Genomic DNA, 8,431 nt, shown 5'->3' with positions numbered 1-8,431 from the left:
GGTCGCCTGGATGAGATGCAGGCTGTCCTTCTCCCTCCTGAGGTCAGCCTTGGTCTGCCTGAGAGGAACCAGGTCACCTGCACCCAAAACCACCCGCATTGCTGACCTGAACTTTGAGGCGACGGTGGTTGATAGTCGTATCAACCACAAGCTCTGTTAGCTTAAAAATAAAATGTTTAGTAAAGTTTGTAATATTAAATAAAGATGGTTGTCGGCCACAGTCATTGGCGGGGTGGGGCCAATGAATTGCTTTGTGAAAGGATATGAGAATATATACCGCTCACAACGCAACTCTAATAGATGGAGCCCCGTAGTAGTAGTAGAAAAAAAAGTAGTAGTAATAGTAGTAGTAGTAGTAGTAATAGTAGTAGTAGTCGTAGTAGTAGTAGTACTAGTAGTAGTAGTAGGTGGGCTTGTAAGAATCTCAGATGTAAATATATATAAACTGAGTCTCATATCACACACACACACACACACACACACACACACACACGCATCTAGACTTACACAAGCACAAGAATGACCAATTATGAACGAGCGACATCTGGTGAAAGGCCTCGAGATTATTATTATTTTTGTTTATGTCGGTTGTAGTTGATGTTTTACGTAAAGTCGAAAGCATGTTATTTATAATGTGTGTAGGAGTTTTTTTTTCTCTTCTCTCTTATTCAGACCTACATATAACCTGTGTGTGTGTGTGTGTGTGTGTGTGTGTGTGTGTGTGTGTGTGTGTGTGTGTGTGTGTGTTGCTTGCTATATTTGTTGCCTACCGTGGTGTTGCTAAACCTGTTACGGTGGTGTTGGTGGTGGTGGTGGTGGTGGGTTGGTGGTGGTGGTGGGTTGGTGGTGATGGGTTGGTGTTGGTGGTGGTGGTGGTGGTGGGTTGGTGGTGGTGGGTTGGTGGTGGTGGTAGTGGTGGTGGTGGTGGGGTGGTGGTGGTGGTGGTGGTAGGTTGGTGGTGGTGGGTTGGTGGTGGTGGTGGTGGTGGTGATGGAGTTGGTTTAACACTATCTGCCAACTATAATTACTGTCCTTCACCTTTCCCTCCTTCCCTCCTTCCGTCCCTCCTTCCTCTCCTCCACCCATCCATTTCTTTCCTTATTCTTTACATCCTTCCTTTTCTCATTCTTTCCTTCCCCCTCTCATTCTTTCATTCCTCTTCTGTCTCATTCTTTCAATTTATAGTTCCTTTCGTCCCTTCCTGTAGCCTTCCTTCCTTCCTTCCTTCCTTCCATTCTTCATTCATGCTATTCCTATGTCCTTCTTTTCATTGTTCCTTTCCTGCATCTTTTTTTTCTATTCTCTTCTTAAGTTCTCCATCCTTATTCTTTCTTCTCCCTCCTTCTCTTCCTCGAACCTATTATTCTCCCTTCAAGCCCTCCCTTCCCCCCTTCTCCCTGTCTTCCTCCCCCACAAGTCATCAATCACTCCCTCCCTCTCCCTCCCTCCCTCTCTCTCCCTCTCTCAAGAATTCTCCTTTTTTCTCTGTTTTCCTTATTTTTTGCTCCTTCTCACAATTACTCTTTCCTTCTCTCTCTCTTCCTCTTCCTCCTTTTACTCTATGTCTTTTTCCTTCTCTCTCTCTCTCTCTCTCTCTCTCTCTCTTTTGCTGTTGTTGTTGTTGTTGTTGTTGTTGTTGTTGCTGCCTTTCCAGAACATTAATACATACTTAAGCGCATTCAACAAAAACAATAACAAGAAAACTAACTCTGACGACCTTTCCTTAATTTTTTTTTTCACAAGAGTACATTAGTTTCTTTTTTTCTTCTATTTTCTTATTTTTCTTCTTGTTTGCGTTTTTGCCTGTAAATAAAAGTTCCTGCACACACTCTCTCTCTCTCTCTCTCTCTCTCTCTCTCTCTCTCTCTCTCTCTCTCTCCACTAAGACCTACAACAGGATTTTAAGGGAAAGTTGTAGATTTTTTTTCCTTGTGCTTGCTTGGGTTCATGTTTGTAACACGCGGAGAAGAAAAGTGCCGAGCTTTTCTCTTCTCTTCTTAAGTTCTCCATCCTTATTCTTTCTTCTCCCTCCTTCTCTTCCTCGAACGTATTATTCGCCCTTCAAGCACTCCCTTCCCCCCTTCTCCCTCTCTTCCTCTCCCACAAGTTTTCAATCACTTCCTCCCTCACTCCTCCATCTCTCTCTCCCTTCCTCCCTCCCTCTCTCAACAATTTTCTTTCTTCTCTCCGTTTTTCCTTATATTTTGCTCCTTCTCACAATTACTCTTGCCTTCTCTCTCTCTCTCTCTCTCTCTCTCTCTCTCTCTCTCTCTCTCTCTCTCTCTCTCTCTCTCTCTCTCTCTCTCTCTCTCTCTCTCTCCATTAAGAACAAAAACAGGATTTTCGGAGAAAGTTGTGGATTTTCTCTTGTTTTTGCGAAGAAAAGTGGCGAGATTATTAACCCCTCGTTGGACTTTCTTTCATTATTTTTTTCCCTGTTTTTTCCCTTCCTTATACATATGCTAGTCCAGTTAATTGAAGAAAGTTGTCCTGTTAGCGGTTCAGCTCTCCTTACTATTACTATTCTTATTATTGTTACTACTATTATTATTGTTATTCTCTCTCTCTCTCTCTCTCTCTCTCTCTCTCTCTCTCTCTCTCTCTCTTCCATTAGCATAGTGTTAAATTCTTTTCCTTCCTCCTCAGTGCACAGACTTTCCCTTTTCTTTCACTCTCACTCCCATTATCTATCTATCTATCTATCTATCTATCTATCTATCTATCTATCTATCTATCCATCTATCTGTCTGTCTGTCTATCTCTTTCTCTCACTTTCTCTTCCTTTTCACGCCCCGTCTTTCTCACCTTCCCTTTCTCCACTTATCACTAAAGTCAAAAATATATATATAAAAAAAACGAGGAATGTCCAGTAAAAACACATAACAAGCATATAAAAAAAAGGTCGTAGAAAGCATCAAGGAAAAGATTTACCAAGTACTCACTCGGCTATCTAAAAATACTCATCTCCGCACCTTCACCAAAATAGTATATATATTTTTAAGTGTATATATATATAAGTGTATCTTTTTTGCCTCTCTCTCTCTCTCATACTCTCTCTCTCTCTCTCTCTCTCTCTCTCAGAGGGTTGTATGAGAATGGAACTAGACAGGTGGGAAGGGTCAGGGGGAGGGGGTGAAAGGGAGGCAAGAGAGGGGGAGGGGGAGGTGTTTGTGTGTACAGGTGTGTGTATGTGTGTGTGTGTGTGTGTGTGTGTGTGTGAAGGAGAGAGTGTCAAAAGGTCAGGTGCGTGCTGGTAGTGGTGGTGTTGGTGGTGGTAGTGGTGGTGGTGGTGGTGGTGATGATGGTGGTGGTGGTGGTGGTGGATATGGTCAAGCTGGGATAGGGCGTGATTGGTGGTCGTGGTGGTGGTGGTGGTGGTGCATGTGGTGGTGGTGGTGGAATATGTAGGTACTGGTGGTGATGGTGATGTTTTCAAGTGGTTGTGTTGTTGGTGTTGATGGTGTTAGTGATGCTGGAGAAAGACGAAAGGATGCTAATGCCGATGATGCAAAAGTAGAAAAAAAAAATGAGGAGAGAAACAAAGAAAGGAAAGAAGGAAGGAAGGAAGGAGAGAAGGAAAAAGAAACAATGAAACCGGGAAAAACGCAAGAGAAAAACAAAGAGGAAGGAAGTGAAACATAGAGAAGAACTAAAAAAATAAAAATAAACACACAAGCAAAAATAGCGGAGGAAGGGATACGAAAAGAGAAAGAAGAGGAAGAAAAAGAGGAAGAGGAAGTGGAAATGGAAACTGCAGGAAACAAAACAAAAAACAAAAAGAGGAAGAGGAGAAGAAGGAAGGTGAAGAAGATAATGCAGGAAAGTGGAGGAAAAATTGATATGTGTTTATTAGAGAAGAGAAAGGGAAGAGGAAGGTGGGGTCATAGAGTTAAACAAAGGAGGAGGAAGATGGGAATGCAGGGAGAAGAAAAAGTGGATAGATGGGTATTAGAGGAAGGGAAGGAAGGAGGAAAGTGGGAAAGTAGAAAGGGAAGGACGATGGGAAGATGGGGAGAAAGGAGAAAGGGAGGAGGAAAGTGGGGTCATAGAGCTAAAACAAAGGAGGAGGAAGAGGGGAATGCAGGGAGAAGAAAAAGTGGATAGATGGGTATTAGAGGAAGGGGAGGAAGGAGGAAAGGGGGAAAGGAGAAAGGGAAGGACAAAGGGAAGATGGAGAGAAAGGAGAAAGGGAGGAAGGCAAAGTCACCAAGTTGAAGGACAGACTAAAAAGAAAGGAGACAATAAAATAAAAGAAGAAGAAAATGAAGAGGATGAAGAGGAAGCAAAACAAAGAAACATGGAAATAATACAACACAAAACTATCTAACTAACAAAATTATCACTCTCTTCCTTCTCTCTCCTCCTCCTCTTCTTCCTTCTCCTTCCTTCCTAAGCGTAGGCAGGAGTCAGAGAAGTAGGAAGAGGCAGAAGGAAGCAGGAGACGGTAAGAAAGGGCAAGAAAGCAAGGAGATAGAGAGAAGAAAAGAGAAAACGGAGGTCACTAGGTTAAGACAGAGAGGATGAGTGGAACAGCCATGAAATAGAGGGGGATGATAGAGAGAAAAAACAGTTCAAGTGTGGATTAGAAAATGAAGGTGGCAGGAACGGATGAGGGCAAGGGAAGGAACTCGAAAAGCGTCAGATAATGAGAGATGGAATGATAGAGATACAGAAATGATGGAGTAGACGGGAGTGAAAAAACAAAACAAAAAATCAGATATGAGAAAGGGAAGGAAGGGAAAAGAAAAGAGGAAGGAAGATAAATGAAGGTGACAGAAACGGATGAGGGAAAGGGAAGGAACTCGAAAAGCGTCAGATAATGAGAGATGGAATGATAGAGATACAGAAATGATGGAGTAGACGGGAGTGAAAATAAAAACAAAACAATTGAGATGAGAGAAAGGGAAGGAAAGGAAAAGAGGAAGGAAGATAAATGAAGGTGACAGAAACGGATGAGGGAAAGGGAAGGAGATCGAAAAGCGTCAGATAATGAGAGATGGAATGATAGAGGTACAGAAAATGATGGAGTAGACGGGAGTGAAAACAAAAACCAAGACAATACAGATGAGAGAAAAGGAAGGAAAGGAGAAGATGAAGATAATGAGAGATGGAATGATAGAGATATACAGAAAATGAGGGCATTGACGTGAGTGAAAAGAAAACAAAAACAATTCAGATGAGAGAAAGGGGAAAAAAAAAGGAAAACAAGATAATAATGAGAGATGGAATGATATAAATACAGAAATTATGAAAGAGAGGTGAGTGGAAAAATAATATAGATGAGAGAAAGCGAAAGAAATTGAGAAGTGTAAGATAAGGAAAGAATAAAAGATAGAAAACATGATTAGGGAAGACGAAGTGATAGACAAAGATACGCAGAAATAATGTAACAGAAATAAAACCACAATACAAATGAGAAAGGGGGAAGAAGTGAAAGAAATGCGTAATAAAGTACTGGGAAGCTTAAGAAAAATATGAATAAAGAGAAAAACAAAAGATAGACGAACTGAAAGAAATGAATATACAGAAATAATGAAATAATGAACTGAAACCACAATACAAATTAGAAAAGGGGAAAAAAGTGAAAGAAATGCGTAATAAAGTACTGGGAAGCTAAAGAAAAATATGAATAAAGAGAAAAACAAAAGATAGACGAACTGAAAGAAATGAATATACAGAAATAATGAAATAATGAACTGAAACCACAATACAAATTAGAAAGGGGGAAAAAAGTGAAAGAAATGCGTAATAAAGTACTGGGAAGCTAAAGAAAAATATGAATAAAGAGAAAAACAAAAGATAGACGACCTGATAGAAATGAATATAGAGAAATAATGAAATAATGAACTGAAACCACAATACAAATGAGAGAGGGGGAAGAAGTGAAAGAAATGCGTAATAAAGTACTGGGAAATTAAAGAAAATATAATAAAGAGAAACACAAATGACGGCAAAAAAGAAACACATGACAACGATAGAAAACGAAAGAACAGTAAATCACTCTAATGGAAATGAGAAAAGGGAAGGGAAAGGAGTGAAAAAATACGTAATAAAGTACATGGGAATTTAAAGAGAAACATAAATAAGGAGCAAAACAAAAGACAGCCGGAAAAGAAACAAATAACAATAGCAAAAACAAAAGAACAGCAAATCGAGAGCGACGAAGCAGGAAGGAGGAAAAATGCGAAAAAAATAATAATAACGAAAGTAATAACCCCGAATAAGGAGAAGAAGGATGTTGAGAGGAAAACGGAACAGGAGCAAGGACACGATGACAAAGAAGAAAGAGACATTGAATAAAAAAGAATAAAGAAACGCAGAGCAGCCAAGGAGAGAAGGAAGAAAGAGGAACAAAGAGAAAACATAATAGGAAATGCAAGAAAAAAAGGAAGTTGAAAGGAGGAAAAAGATAAAAATAAGGAAAAAACGGGAAATATAAGAAAATATACAAAGATGAGAAATGCGGAAAGAGAAGAGATGATGATGATGATGAAATGGAAGAAAGAACGAAATTACCAAGAAAAAAAAGACAACAAACTTGGAAAAAAAAAATAGAAACTCAGAATAAAATAAAGAATAAGGAAAAGATGAGGAAAAAGAAGAGATGATTTGACTAAGGAAAAGATGAAGAAGAAAGTAAAGAAATAATATGAAATGCACGAACAAGCAGGAAATAAACGAATAAAGAATAAAACAGCAATAAAGATAAACTAGAGACACTATATAAGAAAAAATACAAACTCAGTGAAGCCAAAACAAGGGAAGAGGAACGCGAAAAGATAAAAAAATATACAAAAGAAAGATACGGAGGAAACGAAAAGAATAAAATGAATAAAAAATAAATAAAAAAACCCAAAAAAGAAAACTGGAAAATATAAGAAAAAATACAATATCAGTGAACCAAAAACTGAAGGATGAGTAAAATGTAGAGACGATAACATGAAAACCACACACCAAAAAAGAAAGAAAACTGGAAAAACACAAGAAAATAACACTAGAAATACAAGATCAGTGAACCCGAAGAGGAGGATGAGGAAAGAGGATGTAGGTAGGAAACTGGCTGGGAAGAAGAAAGAGATGGCTAGAGGAGAACTGGTAATGGGAAAAATAAAAAAAAATAAAAAAATAAATCAAATGTATGTCTTTAAAGAGGAGAGAGGAAGGGGAGAGGGGTGGGGAAGGGAGGAGGGGTGGTTAACCTCAATTTAACCTATATCAAGGTGACCAACTCAACATGGAGCCAGAAAGTGGTGGAGAGGTGGTGGCAAAGGGGAAGAGGAGGAGGAGGAGGAGTGGAAGAAGAGGAGGGAAGAGGGAGAGAAGGTGGATGGGAGGGGAAGTCAGGGTGGTAAAAAGTGGGTTTTCCTAACGATGTAGTGATGAGGACAAGGAAGAGGAGGAGGAGGAGGAGGAGGAGGAGGAGGAGGAGGAGGAGGAGGAGGAGGAGGACGAGGAGGAGGAGGAGGAGACCATGGACAAAGACGAAGAGGAGGAGGAAGAGATGAAGAAAAGAAATGAGGAAAATGAGACAAGGAAGGAGATAACTCAATTGAAAAACTATGCAAAAGAAGACAAAAGGAGAAAATAAAGATTAATAGAAAGAAAAAAACAAAGAAAACAGGAGTAAAGCAACGAAGAAAAGAATAAGAAAAACAGGAAAAGGAACAGGAGGAAGAGGAGAAGGAGCAGAAGCAGAAAAATGAGGAAACCATTGAACAAGGAGAAGAAGGAAAAGAAGAAGAAAACAAGGAAGAGATGGATTCCGAAATATAGAAGAGCAAAAAAGGTCACCAGAAAAAAATAAAATTATATGCTTGAGAACTGAAAAACTGTAATAAGAATGAGAATAGGCGGCGGTCTGTGAGGAGGAAAAGGATGAACAAGGAGAAGAAAGAGGAGGAGGATGAGAAGGGGTAGGAAAGAAGGAAGGGCAAAGATACAGAAGAGAACCAGCAAGAAAATTATAGGTTTGTGAAATTAGACAACACCGTAAAAAAAATGAGAAGAGGAGCAAGTGTTTGAGGAGGAAAACACGGATGAAAATGGAGAAGGAAAAAAAAAAGAGAAGAGGACTCAGAAAAAAAGAAAAAGACAAGGTAAATCGTAATAAAAACAGAATAAATCAAAGAAAAAAATCAAAGAAAACGGGATGTGAAAAATAAAAGAAAGGAAAAACATTAAATAGTACAAAGAAAACGAAACCAGAACAAGAAACACCCCAAAAAAACACAAAAAAAAGAGGCAGAAGGAAGAGGAAGAGGAGGATAACGAGAACGAAAAGGAAAAAGGGGGCAACGAGGGAGATGATAAATAAGGCGAAGGAAGAAGAAGAGGAGAACTAGGAAAAAGGGAAAAACAAGGAAAACCGTAGTAACAATGACCATAGGTAGGAAGAGGAGGAGGAGGAGGGATGACAAGAAGGAAAAGGGAG

The sequence above is a fragment of the Eriocheir sinensis genome, chromosome 64, assembly GCF_024679095.1.
Source record: "Eriocheir sinensis breed Jianghai 21 chromosome 64, ASM2467909v1, whole genome shotgun sequence".
Taxonomy (NCBI): domain Eukaryota; kingdom Metazoa; phylum Arthropoda; class Malacostraca; order Decapoda; family Varunidae; genus Eriocheir; species Eriocheir sinensis.
The sequence above is the reverse complement of the archived record's forward strand: the minus strand, read 5'-3'. Positions refer to the sequence as shown.